This window comes from Oreochromis aureus, linkage group 23, assembly GCF_013358895.1.
Source record: "Oreochromis aureus strain Israel breed Guangdong linkage group 23, ZZ_aureus, whole genome shotgun sequence".
NCBI lineage: Eukaryota > Metazoa > Chordata > Actinopteri > Cichliformes > Cichlidae > Oreochromis > Oreochromis aureus.
Window position 1 is genome coordinate 10,101,179 of NC_052963.1, and position 19,368 is coordinate 10,120,546.

Below are 19,368 nucleotides of genomic sequence, written 5' to 3' on the forward strand. Positions count from 1 at the left end.
TTGATCTCCCTTCCTGTTTATATTTGGGCTCGGCTCCCCCCATTAGTCTGCATTCTGCTTCTAAATCTTTCATTAACGTCAGGTCCATGAAGGTTGCCGCTTTCCTTTCCCCTTGTAGTTTGAACTGTTAAAATTTTCATAGGACCTCTTTCTTTTCTCTCCATTTTCTAAAAACTGATTCAACAAGAGAATGATGCAGACAAAAAAAAATCCCCAGACGAGCGAGAGAGAGATTCTGTGTTCGATGTAAAGGGAAAGACTGAGCGCTGCACTTTTACATAATGCACTGAGACACTCATAATGATGATGATAATTGTTGCTAACTGCAGGTCTAAACACTGATATGTTTTATAGGTTTTTGTAATAAAACTTACTTTGTGATCATTTGTTCTCTTAAAATTTTGCTTCAGGGAAATTTGATTGCATTGCTTTTTCTGATTTTTTTCAGCACAATGAATACTTCAACTGCACAAAAACCTGAAAAACTCAACTAAAACGAGCAACACTTCTGCGTGGAAGTGTAGAGAGATTCCATTACCAGATAGCTTTGGGTAAATTACGTTAAAAGAAATTACTCGGCAATAAGAACCCAAAAAAGCTATGAAAAAAACCTCACATTTGGGTGCAGGGTCCATTTGGTGATTTGACGTGTGCGACTGTGGCAGCGCACGGAGCAGAACTGAGAAGTAGGTCATCCCCATTGACCTGGCTCGCATAATAAGCATACACACTGCATGTGTGTGTCACTTTATGATCGTGCTGTTCCAATTTGCTCTTAACTCAGAGAGGCAGAAAATAGCAAACACACAGCGAAATGTTAGAACCGAGCGAAAGAGGGCAAAGCATCTGAAGCCGAGCCAAAACATGACGATATCTGGCTGTCAGCCTTTGCCACCTGTAAAATGTAACATTACAAAGTCTTTTCCTGCTCAAACTTCAAAATGCAAATTTGAATCTGTAATAGATTCACAATGCGCTCAGGGTAAAGGTGACCAGAACCTGTCCGCATTGGATTGTCAGGTACCATTTTGTCTAAACTGCCCACAAACATCGCCTACTTTAGCAACTGGGACAGAGAGAGAAAAAGAAGCAGCTCTCAATTATTCACATTTTTATAAAAAGCTGAATAAATTATTTACATTTTTGTGAGCTCTTCAGTGCAACCTCTACTTGGCTTCGCTTTTTTGCCAACATCTAAACCATTTGACACCTCACGTACATCAATATGTCAAAGAATTTTAAAGATCCCTCAAATGTTTATGTTTTTCCCTGAATTGCAAATCCTATAATCTGGTTTCATAGCAGGGCTGGAGAGCCGGAGAGATTAACCTTCAACCTCGTGAGGTTGTTGAGAACAAGGAGCCTTTTCAGGGGTTTTCTCTCCTTGCTAAGGTCGGACCAGATTAATTTCAACGGTGCACAGCCGAATGTTTTAAATTAAACAGATAGATTTTTTATTAAATTTAAAATCTAAGTTTTGAACTTCATCTTTTTGGTTAAACGTTCTTCTTAATATACAATTTCATTGTATTTGGCCATCAATAATTAACGGTCACATCCGGGATGCTCTGGAATTCCAGGTCCAAATTATTACATTAGCTAAAATATTTAGTTGCACTACAAGTGTTGCATTATTTTTATACTTTATATTAGAATGCATGCCTCAATACTGTGTTCAATTACTAAAGTATATTGCAGTGTTCGTGACTATCACCATGCTAGCCAAGACAAAACTGTAAAAAGTAACATTTTATAATAAACTTGCAAATTAAAATAGAAAGTTCTGTTAACTGAAAATTGTTGAGCTGGTACATCATCATGTTACATAGTATCTTCCTGCATCGCCATGTCTATACAGCATGTTTCTACAATGTTTTCCTGCACTATTAGCCTTCTGGCTCGTCTTGTATGTAATAAATCTTGAAGTGCAAGGAAATTCATTTTATATATTCAACAGCCTTGCTCGCAGGTGTAGTTGTCATAAGTCCAATTAGGACAGAGGACGAAAAAGCTGGGTGATGAACATGCCCAGAGCTGAAGCTAACGAAGTCCAAACTCCACTTCTAGTGATAAAAAAGCTTTTTGAGTGTTAGATGTCATATTCAAGGGAGAATTAGAACTCAAAATCTTTTTCCTTTTCCTTTCCTTCCTTCCTTCTACCTCCTTAACTTCTCCTTCGTGTTCACTACAGTATGAGACTGGATATTTAACAAGTTACCAACACTAGCAGTTGCCACACGCACGCACACACTCAAAGCTTTTGTCTGATTCCAGATACCCTGCCATGCTGATCCCTAATCCGCTTCCTACAATACTGGCTGTGACCAATCCCGGCCTTTCATGTTTCGAAGCGGTCAGTCACACCTAACAGGATTGGCTGGTCATAGTCTGGGATGCAGAGGCTATTAGTGATTATAATAAAGGGTGACATTTGTGAATGTGGTGTGGGTGCTTGTGTGAGACGGTGCGTGTGTGGCAGGGTCTGTCTGGGATCTCACTTATGTGACCCAGATTGGGTACAGTGGCGCATGTGAAAATGGAGGACGGTAGGGGGGTGGAGATTATGTTAACAACTCAAAAGCTGTTGTTGTCAAGGACAGTTTTTGTCAGGGTGAATGATCTTTGCTCTCCCACCACATGCAAACACACATAGGTGCCTTTATCATCTATTAGTAAAGGATTTCTATCTACCTATACAACTTTTAAAACCTGGTGATCTCAAAATATCGGCTATAAATTCATGCAATATATAAATAAATGTAAAACATTTTACTTAAATTTTATTTAAATTAATTGCAAACTCTTCAGTGTGTGCCAGAACGGTAAGCGCTGTTTCGGTCTTTCTCTCTGGCCAAAGGTTCAACAATAAGCATGTGTAATCAGCAGCTCTAAACACCTCAATTCTGATCGTTTTTTTCTACTCTCAACTCTAAATGATGTCACGGGGGTTATCCCTAATGTGGTCTGCCAATTAGAAGAAAGTTGGCTTAAAGTAAGGGGAAAGGGAGCTAAAACAGCCTGCTTCAGAGATGAAGTGGATGACTGCGCCAAGGCTCATCATACATGAACAAGTGTCATCTTGAACTTTGAATCATGCAAAGTAACTTTAGTAGAGAGTCCAAGAGCAAAAATTCAGAGCTGAAAATGAGTGTAATAGTCATCTTTTTGAATTGGGGTGGGAAAAAAACACCCTACACTTAGCTGGAAGCAAAACGTCACACTTTTCTGACACCTTTTGATAATCACACATCACAATAGTGCTAGCTTGAATTCACACTGAAATAGAATTCACTGCAGCAACAGTTGAGTTAAGTGCCATTTACTGTCCAATAATTAAAAGCTGATGCACTTCAACGTTACTTCTGGTTCACTTTTCAAACTGTACAGTAAGAACCTCAGTTGGCTATTTGACATAAGACTGACTGCAGAAAAGAGAGCACTCACTGAACCCTCATATGCTGCATTTCCAGACACTACAGAGTTAGTTAATGTCTCCTTCCATGAGCACAATTATTCTATAATGCCTTAATGCTGCCTCAAAATGTGCGCTTAGGATCCCCTAGTGGAGATGAAAGTGATTAAACTGTGGTTATGCCCTGAAGTGCTAAATTATCATAGCAACTTTGATTGGATAATGAAATGTTTTCGATGTGAAAATGGCCCCAGAGAGCTGGTAAAGATTAGGTAAGCCAGTGTTTGCATGCATGAACAGAGCACTAGTGGGATAAACACCACGCATGCAGCATTTGCATGACTCATGCAGTGTAGCATGCAAAAAGATCTTGTTTTTGGGAACTATTCAGGGCAATTAAGATTACTGATGCAAAATATCCTTCTTATCGAGTTACATTTACATGTTATTATGGCTCATTTTCTGCATAAAACAATGAATATCTTATAGTTGTGCACAGATTTCTCTGTGGAAAAACCCAGATTTTCTTTTGTGTTTGAAGATTTTTAACTTGTTGGAAATTAGGATTTCAACTTGTTGAGAATTTGTTAAGTTGTGGTCAAGCAGTCACCTTGGACATCTGCTTCTTCAAGAAAAAGCTGATTACTTCTATATAAACTCAGTTTAACCTGCCTGAAATGCCTAAATGACCCTGTTCCACAGGGCACCTTGTGTCATGACACCAGAGATGTGGAATATGCTAACAATTATACTAGATTTTTAATACAAGGCTTCAAGTCATCTGTGTTTATGTTGAACTGGAAGGTTAGGAATGTCAAAAAGCAGGATGGTATTCAACCTATCCAAGACCTCAAGAATGATGGATATTCCAAACACATCTGCCGAGCCGCAGCTGATTGAGAAAATCCCTTGATGCGTATCAAATGTCCGCAATGTTTTTTCAGAACCGAGCCCAACCTGACACCTGTGAAAGGGTGTTTTTTTTCAGGCAGCATGCTGAGAGGATCACTGATTTTGCCTTCCATTAGTGAAACTGAAATTTCATGTTACATAAACAATTTAAAAGCAGTGCTGATCTTTGGGATCTTCATTTTTGTTAGTTTTTAATCCTCTGAGAAAATATGACCTACCTACTTGAGGATGGCTCCAAAAGTCAATTCATGCTGCCCACATAAGACAAAGACTCTAACCTACCAAGACTCTAATGCATCCCTAAGAGTGAGTTGATTGATGTCAGTTGCAGTGACAAAATTATAAAGACATTTTAAGAAAAAAATTTACAACAGAAAATGTAGCAAGTTTACAAAGACTGAAAGCAGCATTTAGAACTTGGGAGAGGTTAACTCAGGGCATTCAGATTTTTAATGCATGGCAGAAATCATTGTGTGCCAACAAAGGCAACTGTACCTGATTGCTGTCTGCTAGCTTTACCTCCTGCGAACCTGAGTCGCTGAACTGGACTTCTGAACACACCTAGCATTTTGAATACAATGATGTGACAAACTACATTGTTTTCTATGTTGCTAAACCAGAAAGTCTGCTTGAATTTTGGTGTAGCATATTAAATATGTTACTTAGCACTGATTAGTAGTTATCTTTAAAGCTTGCTAAACAAATTACTTAGCATTAGCTAATAATGTGATAATGTCTGGTTCCAGAAAGCCAAGATGGCAACAACCATGATGCTAGAATAATTCGAAATCCATAGTTGACAATACCAGTGAGTGTAATCACATGGCTATGTCCATCTTTTACAGTCTATGAGTTTAGTTTAGGTTTTGTGTTTTTATTATTTCATGGTGAAATAGTCAAAGGTTCTTAGATGATAATGTGTGGAATCAAATGACCCAAAAAGCAAAGAATGCAATTAACAATGTGCAAAGAGACTTACAGAAATTGAACTGATTTGTTTTAGGATGCTAGATTAAATCTTTAGATTTTATCTGTAAAATTTCAGGCTGTTTTTATCATAAATTTGACCTCGCTAACATCACTCTGCTCCATGCGACAGGACAACTCTCATCAGTACATATTTTAGTTATGATTTCCAAATTCACCAGGCAATACAACAACTACTTGTTCAGCGGAGAAGCATCATGTGGAATGTGTGGCCACTCATTAATTTAGTCTGAGAAGCGAAACTGTCATGCACATTTAGCGAAGGAGACAAGGATTTAGATGTTGAAGAAGAGTTCAACGTCAATTATTTATTTATTTATTTTCATTTTTCTTCTTCCATTTCTCTGTGTTTCTATTCAGAAAGATTCAGTATCACAGGTTTTACTGACCATATTAAAATGACTCACAGTACATAGGGTTTAGTTTTGCCACATTAGTAGAAAGTTATTTGCAGTGCTGGGTCACTGCACCGTGGTATAATCCTCCACTCAACCTTTTAGTATAAACATGAATTATTTCGATTGCAGATCAGACAAAAAGCCTACACTTCAGCCTCCATTAAGTAGAACAAAATCCAGTATTTTATTTCCTTTGTTTCTAAAATTACTGTGTAATAGCCTGATAGTCGTACAAACATTGTGGATTTTATATTTATATAGTTAAAATGTTGAAACTTGTCCAATACCACACTGCAGCACACCGTTGAGGCGCCTGACAACTTTAAAATAAAAAGTTTGAGGAACCACTTATCCTCTCCACAGGACTGCACAAGCTGCCAACTCTCACTGAACCGATTGTGCTCATTGTCACCGTTTCTGATGTTTCCATAGCAACATTGCACTCTCATCTTATCCAGTGGGTGATTAAAGAACGCACTGGGGTGGATAAAATGAACTGATCTGGAGTGGAAATAGAGCGAGAATGAGAGAGAGAGAGAGAGAGAGAAAGGAATCCAGTATGTCTTGTCCCTTTTCAAGCGTGTTTAGATAGCAATTAGCAGTTCACCCCTCGAGCGTCTGAAGTAGGCAACTGCTGACGCTTTGAAGATCAAATTAACCAATTACGGGCAGATAAGACTCTCAGGAGTTCTACCTCCCCGTTTTATCATGGATACTACATTCTTGTGAGATAACAGAATATTTTGGGGGTAGCACTGCTGTCTGCTTGTAACGGCATTAGCCACCAAGTTTTTCTGGAATACATTTTTTCCTTGTGATCAAAGCGTTATTGCATTTTCTTTAAAGCTAGGTCATATGAAGTGCTTTCCCATAATCGGTGAAGTACCTGCAGCATGCCCCCACTTTGGAGAAACTAAGCAGTGTGCTGCTTTATACACTGTTGCTAGCAAAGCCTATTTTAGCACTAACAAAATAACAGCAACCTAACCAGCAAAATCAATATCCTAATTGTACTTTTGCAGTGCTTTACCTTAGAGTCCAATCATTCAAGAATTTTAGAGATCCTCATCAACTGGTGCCATGATTGGTTAGACTTTTTATCAGATTCAAATGGACTTAGTGACACAACTCCTAGTGAAGACACATGCAAAGTACAGCAGTCTTGAGTTTTGGTGATATTGATTAGTCTGACACTTGGCAATAATTAGCAGATACAGTATCTGTCTGTGCATTGCAATCTTACAGTTTATGGATACAGCTGGCTAACCATGCGTCCTAGCATTAGTGGATAATTGAGCACATTACTCTCTTGTCCAAATATGCTAACTTCAGGCTAAATAAAGGAAAACAACATGGAAACAGCCAAAAATGTTAACTTTGAGGAACTTTGACGAACTCTGATGTCAAACACTGACTTTGGGCTCCAGAGTGGTTAGGCGACGAGTGGAAAAATGATGTAACCAAACAGCTTCAGAAAAGTTAAAGCCTAAAACAAAAGTAAAATAGTGTAAAAAAAAAAAAAAAAAAAAAAAAAAAAACATGTTTCCTAACCTGAGGCCCCAGCTACCTCAGGAGAAGACAACAATAACATTTTAAGAGGAGTTATTTTTTGTCAAGGGTGTTTCTGAAGAGGTTGGTAACAGCCTGAGCACCTCATCAGAAAGGACTGCCGTACAGCGAGGTAAAACGGTGACACAACTTACCCTACATTTTCTTCATCTGTGGGTCTCGGATTACAATATATTTGGCTTCCAACCCTGTCAATAGCAGCACATTGCTTAGCTTGCAGTCCATTACTGCTGCCTACTTCTCCAAACTAGAGGCTACACTGTCTATAAATACCTCACACAGCTCTTCTTCAAAGAAACCAAGCCATCCGTTTTAAATCAGCGACGCTCAAAGTTTAAGACTGCACCTTATCCTTGAGTCAAGTTTACATAAACTGACAGATGTGCTCCAAGAAGGAAAAGAAATGAAAAAAAATCAGCATTTGCTATAATTGTCTACATAGTTCCCACGCTCAGTCTTCATTCACGAGAGAGAGAGGGGGGTTTGAAACCTAAGATGCTTCAGTCAAGCCTGCCCAGGCTGACAATGTCTCAATGAAACATGTCGGGGGGAAACAGGAAAAGAAACCGCAACAATGCTATTGTTGCTATATTGGTCGGCAAACTGACAGCTAAGGACCAAGTACAGAGAGGGTCTTTTTGTTTTGCCTAGTCTATTCATGTCAGTGCAGACTTTGAATATGGCAACTTATGGTGAGCACATAAGCACTGCTATATTTGGATGGATTGGATAATTTCACTTCCATATGACTTCCATAGACAGTTAAAATTAATGGTGAACAGTCTCTTTGAAAAGTGCTACACAAGCCGAAAACTATTTTACAAGTGTTTTCAGACAAGTTGGCATCTTCCAAACAAACTATGGACAACCATGATAATCTGCTGGTGACCAAACTTTGACCTGTACGGATCAAAATACGTGGGTTTATAAATCAGAGCAATCATAAACTATTTACCACCAAAAAACTTCTATGTTATGAAGAATATATGGTTAGCGGTTAGGGTTACTTTACATCAGACCTCATGAGGTTAAAGCCATTTCCAACTTCAACATAAACTATCACTAAAAGTGAGCAGCACCTACTTCTATTTAATGCATTTGATTGCTTAATTAAGGCCTCAACTTAGGCTACAGTGACCTCCGCCTCCTCAAGTTCTCCACTGTACTGCAGATCAAACACAGAAACCTGGATTTCCTTGATCTCGCTGACCCGCCGCAGGTGAGAAAAAGCACTCGCAGCCCTGAGCCCGTGTTATCCAGCTGTCACCCACATGCTTCAGCACGCACAAGATGCATGCACGCTCTCACACACATGCACTGATGTGTACTTAACACGGCTCAGCACACTGGAGACGCAGAGAAATTCAATAACCTGACCTCTGGGAGGCTTAGAAACACCGAATGAGCGACTTGTGTCGATGTGAACAACGTGTAGAGCATGTAGTGCAGCTAACCTGTATACAAAGGTGTTTTATCCTATCTGCACATACAGGGCTTTCAAACGAGGAGGAAGGAATTGGGGAGGACAGTACAGATAAACATCTCCCCTTTCAAATTAACGCTGTCAAACTCCCTGCACACTTTAGTGGAAAGCAGACAAAACATTTGGGACCTCTGAAGCTGCTCTTACACACTCAAGTACTCAAGTACGAGCGCACTTTTAAGCATCCTTCAAGGCACTGTCTCCTGTCTCCTTTATGTGTGCCCGCGCTTCAAGCAACCACCAAAATATCCAGTGGCTTTTTGAATTTGGGTCACAAAAAGTCAGACTCACATGCTACGTAACAATGCCCACACACAGACACCGTTTTTTGTTGTTTTCTTTTTCCTTTTTGGTAAGCTGCCAAAGTTTTACAGCTAATACCTGTCGACCTCTTAAAATGGGATCAACTGATTTGCTCGTGTGTGTGGAAGCTGCCACACTTCAGGGAGGAACACGAGCCCAAATTAAAAGCTGAAGTTCTTCAGAACTCCTCGCTATAAATGTCTGTCCAGCAACTGTTTCTTCACAAGTTTCTTTTCAACTACCATACAGACTGGCTCCAAACTACTACACTGGCTCAGTCCTGAAGCCACCGCTCTGTCATTATCATTCCAGCAATGCTGGCACTGAATGCTTCCACTCCTTATTTCCACTGAGAATACAGTCTGATCTGAGATGGAGGGTGAAAGCATGCGGGAATCCCCCAGGGACTGGGAGACTTAAGTAAACTACTCTGAGAAGAACTCCCTCTGAGACAGCCCACACCTCCCACACCTCTATACAGTAAGCACACACACATACAAAAAAAAAAGAATACAAATCAAACTCCCCTCTCTGCTTTCTGTTCCTTACCTTCCACATGATTAAAATCCCATCATCCACAAACAAAAGTGAAAAAGAGAGGAAGAGAGAGAGAAGTGGGAGTGGGGGGGGGGAGAATGGCAGCTATCTTTGGCTCTCTCTCTCCTCTGTGGGATGCAGAAACAGCAGCAGCGGCGGCAGTGGCAAAAGCAGCAGCGAGCAGCAAACTTGGGAGTCAGAGAGGATGTGGATGCGTCTCCGTGGCTGTGTCATCACCTCTCATGACATGTTTCCTCCCCTGCCTGTGTAAGCCTTTGCATCCTGACCCGGCACAGAGAGAGTGAGAGAGAGAGAGAGAGAGAGAGACGGGACAAAGTAGTGTACCTCCCCCCTCTCTTTATCCCCTCCTCCTCGGTCCATTCCTCCCTTTCTGTTTCCCTGTATTCAAATCTGCCAGCGAGCTGCCGTGTCTCAAAGTAGGCCAATCACTGAACTGCTGGGGGGTGGAGTCAGGGCCCGCTGTGTGTGCAAGTGTGCTTGCAGTCATACAAACAGACATTGGGTGTGCATGTCTACTTATCCTTGCTGTAATATGCTTTGCATGCAAATTCATATTCCAAGTGTGATGTGCACATCTGTGCAAGCAAAAAAAAAAAAAAACATCCCAGAGTTCTCAAGAGTGGATTTTCAAATAATTGCTTAGTCTCAGGCAATAATCGAACAAATAAAAAGCCAGACTCCAGATTATTTTGCTGGGTTTATGTTTTCGTCTTGCAAATATTTACTGCATCTTTCAGTCACTTCAAGTGCCTTCTAAATGGCCAAACCTCCGGGAGTGAAAAATGAAGCCAGTAACAGCAGCTCCAGGAGTGGTTACTTGAGGCTGAAATGCTAGAAAAGAGAAAGTCCCCACAGGCTCTCATGTTAAAATGCCCAACTTCGTAGCATTAAAATACACGCTTACAGATACACAAAGCATTTGGGGTGTTTATGGATACTTTCCCCTTTCGTAACAACCTCATAGTAGACACGTTTTTTTCATAACTTCTCCTGTTGGATATTTTTAAGGCTAAAAGTTAGAGGTAGGGCTGTTTTGATTGGCAAACAGGCACAGCCGACGTAGATGATAACTATAATAACTGTTAATCATGACAGATATTGCTTGCTTATGTGGCACAGATTGTCCAAGAAGTTTCAGGTCTATTCTTGGTATATTAAAGTGCAGCGTCATATTAGCCCATAGCTTTGCACCAGTTAGTGCTTCCAGCACATACAGATTATGCAGCTTGTTAATCGAGCTAGCTTATATTTACACCCCAGTCACTCAGGCCGAGATTGTTGCCCCAGTTGGCAACTGGCTGCCAACCACCATTTGGTATAGAAAAGAAAACCGTCCTGAGTGTTTGCTGTAGGCAGCTGGAACCCTGAATCCGATCACTAAAGTCTGAATCATCAGGTTTAGAGTCCATCAGTGACCGCCCAATAGCCTCCTGTCACTGGAAAAAATGTATATTTTGCAAGTAGTTGGCAAATGGTTGCTGGAGGTTGGTAGGTGAAATTGTTTGCTAAGATGTGTACAGTGCCTGGTGAACCAAACTTCAGATTGCCATAGTTGTCCATAGTTTGTCTGAAGATGCCTACTTGTCTGCAAACACTTGCCAACTGCTAGTAAAGTGGTAGTAAAGTAGTTTTCAGTTTGCATAGCACTTTTCACAGTTCCAGCATTAACTTTTGCTTTAAAGGCATCACGACCCTTTCACAGTTTCAGGTATTGTTGGGTAGTTAAGCATAATGGAGGGCATAAAAAACATTGCTAAGATTACATTTCTGATTATAGCTAGTTGGTTTGGAGATTTGCAATGCAAAGTCAGTTCTTCAAATGCATCTGCACAGGTAGCATGCTAACACCAAGGAAGCCAAGAATCCAGAGCCCGAACTTAAACCGGTCCACAAATCACGTGTTGAGCTGTCAGGATTTAAGGCTCCATTTTCTACCAGTACATGTTTCTAAAGATGAATCACTGTATTGATCGGTTACACTGGTGCCAGTACTGAAAGAAAGACCTGATGTGTGTCCTCATCAGGATAGGGATTTGTGTCGATGTATGGGCCTACAGGTTTTACATTGTTCACTTCAAAATAACAATATGTGTGTCTGATTTTTGTTGAAATAAAGTTACATAAAACTGAATTGCTTGAAATACAAGTGCAGCAAGAAGATGAGGAAGTCTCTTATTACATATTACATACTGACACTATGTTTATCATCGTTGTGGTCAATAGCTGTGCTACAGTTAATAGCAGTTAGTGAGGAAGAACATTGTTTAGCTTAAAGCTTAAAACCACGGTGTAGTATAAATGCCGTGACTGTGATTTGTTATTTACTAGGAGAACAACAAGCATAGTGGAAGCTGTATTAAAGGCGAATGCCATCAACAGCAGTTCAAAATAGGAACAGTTCAACAAATATGTTAAATATTTGTCAAATGAAGTTCTCTTTGCATTGGAGATGAGTAAAATCCACTACACATGAGACACCTGTGTATTACCTTCCATCTTTCCACCCATGACACGTCCTCAGCACAAATTCGCCCTCTGTAATTTATTTAAATGCCTCCCCAATGTCCCGATGTCGCTCCCTCTCTCCCTCCACCTTGAAACCTCAGCTGTTTTGGCTGCTCCCCATAAAAACAATCTCCTCCCTTTTTTCCCCTTTTTTTTAACACAGCCCACAAGGAAAGCAGCTTAAATTAATCTCTGAGATGCAAGTCAGTCGCACACACAGCCCACGCTGGCCTGTCATTACTGCAATCTTTGATCCAGAATCTTCAGCTGCTTGGAAAGCCCACCTGTCTGAAACGCAGTGGACAGTTCACTTTGAGCGAGCAATTATGCGTGAGAAATGGCAGAAAGTCTGAATCAAAACCACTTTTCCGAAGTCCACCGTTTATGTGAAAAAAAAACAAAACTTGATCGCAAGCAGCTCATTGCTAGCTTATCTGAAATAATCCCTAACATTTTGCCCTAGAGAAGTGACTCCTCTAGTTTGGAGTGTAGAACATGGTTCCTGCTCTTGCAGTGGATTGTGGGTTTAATTCTATCTTGCATGCTTGTATGTTTTGGCGTGAAAATATGTTGAATATGCCAGATAAACCTGTTTGTTTGGGTCTGCTAAGTCCCAAACAGCATGCCTAAAACTGTCAATGCTTGGCATTTCGTTTCACTGGCGCTTTTAACAGATTCCTATTAGATAAAGTGTTTTTGGAGTTCCTATAAGGTCATTTGGAGCCAAAGTGGTAAAATACGCTTAAAGTGGGAAAGTATGGCATGCTTAGTGAATTCTTTAAACATCAGGGAACATTTTCATATTCCAAACCCTAGACTAAGTTCACTAAAGTGTATGTGTATGCACAGTGTGTGTGTGTATGCATGTGTGTGTGCTGCGGTTGCAGGATTCTGGTGTGTATTTCTGGCGGTTGGAGTGGGATCAGTCGAGGTGAGGCTGCTGCTAAAGAATGCTCTTTTGGAAAAGGACAAGGAAAGAGTTTCCATCTCGGGTCAGTTGCCGGCAAGAGAGCAAGACCACTCACTTTCTGAACACTCTTTACCAGGCCGGCAAGATGTGAAGTGTTCCCTCGCTATGTGAAGAAAGAAAAGTAAAAGCACATGCAGTTAGTAAAAAAAAAAAAAAAATTGTCGAAGGAAAAATATAACCCTACCATCTAAGAACTAAAAATAAACATGAGTTGACTGGTGAAATTGGAAAATATGTCTTGCTAAAGGTTGGACTTTCAGGAGTGCCTTTTTTTAACTCTCAGATATTAGCTTCACAGAGACATGGGTTATTATGCTTCTTTCAAACTGAAATTTCATCTCATCATCTCTTCCCAAGCCAAATCTAACAGACCGTAGCAATGCACAGATGAATGTGTGGGTCTTTTGCTTTTTTTCTGTTTGTTTTTATTGTTTTAGGGCTGATATTTTGATTTTTATACTTGTAAGCATAAAAAAAAATCTCAAAGTTCACTGTTGCCAAAATGCTTTTTAGTTTAACAAACTAAACAATGAATACTTAGAAAGACACGGTTTCTATGACATGTTATTTAGCCACAAAACTGTTGACTTTCACAACAAAAACTTTCAAAAGTTTCCATAACAGACAAAATTTACACCAAGCTCACATTTGTGACTCATTACTAATGACTGTACATAAAAGATGGATGTGGCCATTGTGCCATAGTCCCCTCTAGATTGCTGAGTGTAGCAGTATGGTCATCATCATTTGGTTTTGTTGGAGCCAGAAGTGATTAGCTCAAGATGGCAAGCATAGTCAGCTATGCTAAGTAACATACAAAGACATTAATCGAATTTCTTTCTGCTGGTTAGTGCAGTGTGATAGAGTGTGATACTATTACATAGTGATGTAATTGTAGCAAAATTCATAAAAAGCACACCTAATAATGAAAACTATAAGAACTTATACATTTTAAGCTAGCTAGTTACAAAAGTATCCTGCTGGTACCGCTGAGGAAACTAGCTATACAAATACCAAAGCTGTATTCTTAAGTAGACATTTAAGCTTGATTGGGACTTCTATGGAAAATGTCATAAAGAACATCCCCACTAGGGCCAATGAGAAACCATGGATGACGCAGAAAGTACGTGAAAAGCTAAAAGTACAGAATGAGCCAACCTCAACTGTCTACAGGGGATGCCATTTCCTCTGCTTTCCACTGGAGCTTGGCACTTCTGGAGGAGAACAACAGTCATGTATCAATGCTGCTTGTTGACTTCAGCTCAGCATTCAATACGGTCAGCAGCTGGTCAACAAACCAACACCCGAGGGTATCTGCACCTCCATGTGTAACTGGCTGCTGGACTTCCTCACCAACAGACCTCAGTCAGTAAGAGTGGGAAACAGCATCTCCAGCTCCATCTCCCTCTCCATCAGCTCGCCTCAGGGCTCTGTTCCGAGCTCACTGCTGTTCACGCTGCTGACATATGACTGCAGCGCTGCATCTGCTTCTAATCACATTATCAAGTATGCAGATGAAACAACGGTGGTAGGTCTCATTAGCAACAGCAATGACCTGTCCTATAGAGAGGAGGTGAAGCAATTGGTGGACTGGTGCAGTGTTAATAGTCTGTTCCTGAACACTGAACATTGAGAGGACCAAGGAGATTATCATCGACTTCAGGAAAAAACAGCCCAGTCATTCCCCACTCGTCCTTGACAACAGTGCTGTGGAGGTAGTCAAAAGCATCAAGCTTTTGGGGGTAGCGATAACTGACAGCCTGGTCTGATCACTTAATACAGGATCAGTAGTTAAACGGACTCAGCAGTGTTTGTACTTCCTGCTCCTGGATGAGGAGAGCATACCTTCACCCTCCCATCCTCTCCACTTTCTACCGTGTTACTGTCGAGATCGTGCTGACCAGCTGTACCTCCATCTGGTTTGGCAGCTCCAGGGTCCCAGAGAAGAAGTCGCTGCAGAGAGTGGTGAGAACTGCTGAAAAGATCAGTGGGACTTCTCTTCCATCCATCCAGGATATCCCACACAGACGCTGTCTCAGCAGAGCCCTTAACACCATCCATACTATTCAAACTGTCATTATTCATTTGATTGATGTTAATCACCAGTCTATTTTGCCATCTGACTATATTTTGTTCTATTGTTTAGTGTGAACAGCTTTTACCTATTTCTTCAAAAATTGCTGCCTATTTTTGAACTTACCATTTATTCGGCTTTCTGCACCACTAAAGTGAGAGTTTGCTTTCCTTTGAAACAAAGTTTTGTCTTCGAGCTTGCACAGACTGTTTTATTCCACTGATGCAACACTGTAGACATGGATACTGTATTGTGTTGCATTGACAGGTCGTCTGTTACTTTTTTCCCCTTGGAAGTTATCCAACAGCACTCTTTGGAATTAAAACATGAACACGAGGACTCTTCATTCAAGTCTCTCAGCACACACAGTAGCTAAAGCTTTGTCAAGCATGGTCTGCTGCAAAGCAGCGTGACTGTTTTTCACCTTGAACTATATATCCCTGTGATGCCCCTGGTGGTATTGTGATTGTGCTTCAAATGTCATTGTGGAAAAAGACAAAGGGGTGCTGAGTATTAGAATAATAATGACTTCATTTGATAACTTTTAAGGCAAGCAATAAAGGAAAAATGTTTTTTTCTTCTTTTTTTTTAGTAAAAACACAAAATCTTCCATTCTGTTCAGAAATGTCATTTCCGTGAAGATGTTTTGACACACACAGAAACACAGATGTATTCACAAAGACTGAGAAAGTTTGACTCTGTTTGTATTCAAGGCTGCGGTTTTGTGTTTGTACCCAGAGAGCTTTTTTTATCATCAGCTGTAAGAAAACATGAGACAGATAATAAAGTTAGTGACGGTAAAAGCTTTTCTATGGAAACCCAAAGCAATATTTCCAAGCTTGATTTTTATCGTCTGCTTTATGAAGGCTGCTGCATCTTTTGGTAAAATATTGGGTCTGTACTCTTGCCTTTTCATTTTCAAGCGTCCCATGACGACTCACAATTTGGGAAAGGTTGGCCTCCGCTCAGAATTTAAAGAGGCTTTACTTTTAACTACCAGGAATGAGCGGAATGCAGAGGGGTCTGTCTCCTCTCTCGGGGCTGCGACCATTTCAGGGATAAAAGACGACAGGGTTATGACCAAGACCTTTGCAGAGGGCAGCAACGCCGTGGGTAGCCTGGGATTTGTAGGATTTACTTCACATGTGTGCACTTCAAGGTTTTAAATAGACCCTGGTCAACATCCTGGGTGAAAGATATGCAAAAAGACAAATTCTGTTGAGTATCCAACAATGCAAATCCTTTCAAACCCACCAATCCGTACTAAAAAAACATCAGATCCATCTGCATATTATCCTCCAGAGGCACCTTTACGACTTGGATGGAGAGCATCTTAAAACCTCCTCTCTTCACTGTAGGGCTGCCACAAACGATTATTTTGATAGTCGACTAGTCACCGATTATTTTTGCGATTAGTCGACTAATCAGATCATGCATCGATTGGACGTAAAACTTACAGCTTGAAAATATGTTAAACGTTTATTTTGTGACCCAGAAAGAATAATAAGAGTAATATTAAAACTAACTAGCTGCCGCCATTGTTGACAACTGCGCTGGGCCGCACTATGAATTCTGGGACACAGCTTCTTCTTCTTCGGGGTTTAACGGCAGCTGGCATCCTTTACATGCACTGCTGCCATCTTCTGTTTCAGTCCGTTATTACACTTTTAAATCCTACTACTTATTCCTGCGTCTTTTGTGATCTTACAAAGCTTCAAACGACGCGTCGACTATTAAATCAGTCGTCGACGATTTTGATAGTCGACGTAATCGTGACTAGTCGACTAATCGTGGCAGCTCTACTTCACTGATTGTTATCTTTAACAGTATTTACTGTATGACTCATGTGAAGCTTGGGAGATATTCTGTATAGGCCTTCTTATGTTTGCTCTTAAGTGCAGACCTTCTTGTATAAGACCAAAAGAAAACACAGGACCATCTTTGTAGTTGCAGTAAAAGCCCTTTTGGAAAATGCCAAACAGATTTCCCCTCAAGCTGACCTTTGGCCCTTTTTTTAAGAGCAAGTTCACATGCGGTCAGCCGAGGACTGGTTTTAATCAGGAAGTCGAAGACATACAGCTGGTACCAGCTGAGACATTGTCTGCTTTGAAGCGCAGTTTGGGATTTAAGAGGGTGTAAAGTAGGAATGAAGTTGTTGCATTTTGGTTGTGCTCCTTTCTGTGTTTTGTTAAGGAGATACTCTTGTGGAGCCTGGAAGCTATCTGTCTCTGTCAAGTGACCTCAGTAAATAAAGTGATCTAATCTGCGAGAAACTAATACACAGAAAAGCCTCGAAAAACAGACATTAGGAAGAGGGCAACCAGGGACGAGAGGCAAGACAGACAGATTAAGAGATAAAAGGGAGGGTAGTGCAGGAGATAAAGAAATCAACATGATAAACACTAAATGCAAGGTCTCTCTTTTCTCTCTTTTAAGTAGATATATTTGTATGCAGACAAGGAAATAAACCAAAAGGGGAAAAAGAAGAAGGGAAATTGAAAATAAAATGACTATAGATCAAGAGTAACTTTTCTGTGGCAGCAAAGACTAGTTCCAATAACAAACAAATGAGATGTGGGGCCTCAATTTGCTCTGTTAGTACACTCCATGTAGTGCAGACTATTTTTAAATAAATTATATTGCATAGTATGTGAGTTTGTCTCAAATCGAAGACAGTGAGTTGTCTTAGTTTTAGGCATGGCAGCAGTAGCATTTGCTAAACATACCTATCACCTAGCATTCACTTACAAGCAATTCAACTTGTACATCATCTGATGACACATAATACAAGTTTACACTGAAGGTGACACTTACAAATAAAGTTGAGACACCTAGTATTTCAGTGTAATGTTGCTGGTATAGTCACTAGTGATGAAATAAGAAACAGCAAGTAAGGCAGTGGCTAGCAATGACTCCTGTCATCGTAAATGTTAAATACAAGCTCCCTGTTTTCGTAGAAGTAGACACATTTTTATTGAAATAGAAAAGTAAATGGCTGTTGATCAAGAGTAACTTTTCTTTAGCAGCTAAGAATAGTTACAATAAAAAACTAATTTGTCCTGGTAATTCAATGAAACACTGCTGTTAGCTAGTGACCAAACTCAGTGATAGCTCGCTATGCAATGGCTAGCTAAAACTGCTGTTATCCTATGCTCTTCTACTGGAACAGCAATGTTATTCAGGTAACCTGTTAGAGGATGTTCAGATGGTGAAGGTTTTATCCCAAGAAAATATCCTCCACACCATGACATCACCCCAACCAGCCTGAACCACTGACATAAGGTGGAGCCACGCTTTCATGTTATACATGCCAGACCCTGACCATACCATCTGAGAGTCATCAGACCAAGGTTCTAACCATCTATAGTCCAATTTTGGTGAGACACTGTGACTTGTAGCCTCTTTTTTCTGTTCTTCACTGATATGTGGCTCCTGTTGTGCTCTTCTGCTTAAAGGTTTGATATCTTGTGAACCACTTAGAGATGCTCTTCTGCATACCTTGGTTGTAATCAGTTACTGTTGCCTTCTTATCACCTCAATGCAGTCTGGCCATTCTCCCCTGACCTTTGGCATCAAGAAGGCATTTTCCCCAGAGAAGTGCTGCTCACTGGATAGTGTCTCTTTTTCAGACCATTCTCTGTAAACCCTAGAGATTTTGGTTGTGTGGGAAAAGTCCGGAAGGTCAACATTTTCTGAAGTACTCAGACCAGCCCAACTAGGCCCAACAATCATTCCACTTTCAAAGTCACTTAAATCAGCTTTTCTTTCCCATTCTGATGGTCAGTTTGAACTTAAACAGTTGCTGATTAAACATTGGTGCTGACGAGCAGTTGAACAGGTCTTCCTAAAAATGTGTGCTCAGTCTACATACTATACTTACATACCCATACGTCACTGCAAGTATATGAATGTCCAATGCACTCAAAATAGCAGGAGTACATATGGACATATGAGAAACAAGAAGAATACTGAATGTTGCACATTTACAACGTGAATCAGCAGATAGCACAGAATCAGAGGTGAGTCTGCACTCACGTCTATTTGTGTACGTGAACTGGATGAACTCAAACCTGACATACAACAATATTTTGATTCCCCGCTGTTTGTGTGTCCCGAATAAGAAAGCATGAGACAACCGAGGTCAGGCTGAGTAATAAACTCTGAACCATGAGCAGTTCTTTCAAGCATGACATGACA

At 40.4% G+C, this 19,368-nt stretch overlaps 1 protein-coding gene across 3 annotated transcripts in view; it reads right to left on the minus strand.

Moving 5' to 3' along the window:
* The window catches only part of LOC116328902 (E3 ubiquitin-protein ligase Midline-1-like), an 83,164-nt gene that overhangs the window by 48,652 nt on the left and 15,144 nt on the right, over window positions 1-19,368 (minus strand). Inside the window, exon 1 of one of the 3 annotated variants that reach the window (XM_031750800.2) lies at window positions 9,614-9,887. The exons of 1 other annotated variant lie outside the window; for it this stretch is intronic. The gene's annotated coding sequence lies outside the window, so the exon portion shown is untranslated. Of the gene's footprint in view, window positions 1-7,412; window positions 7,441-9,613; window positions 9,888-19,368 lie in introns of those variants that run through there. One more of the 3 variants, XM_031750801.2, reaches the window with a different exon arrangement.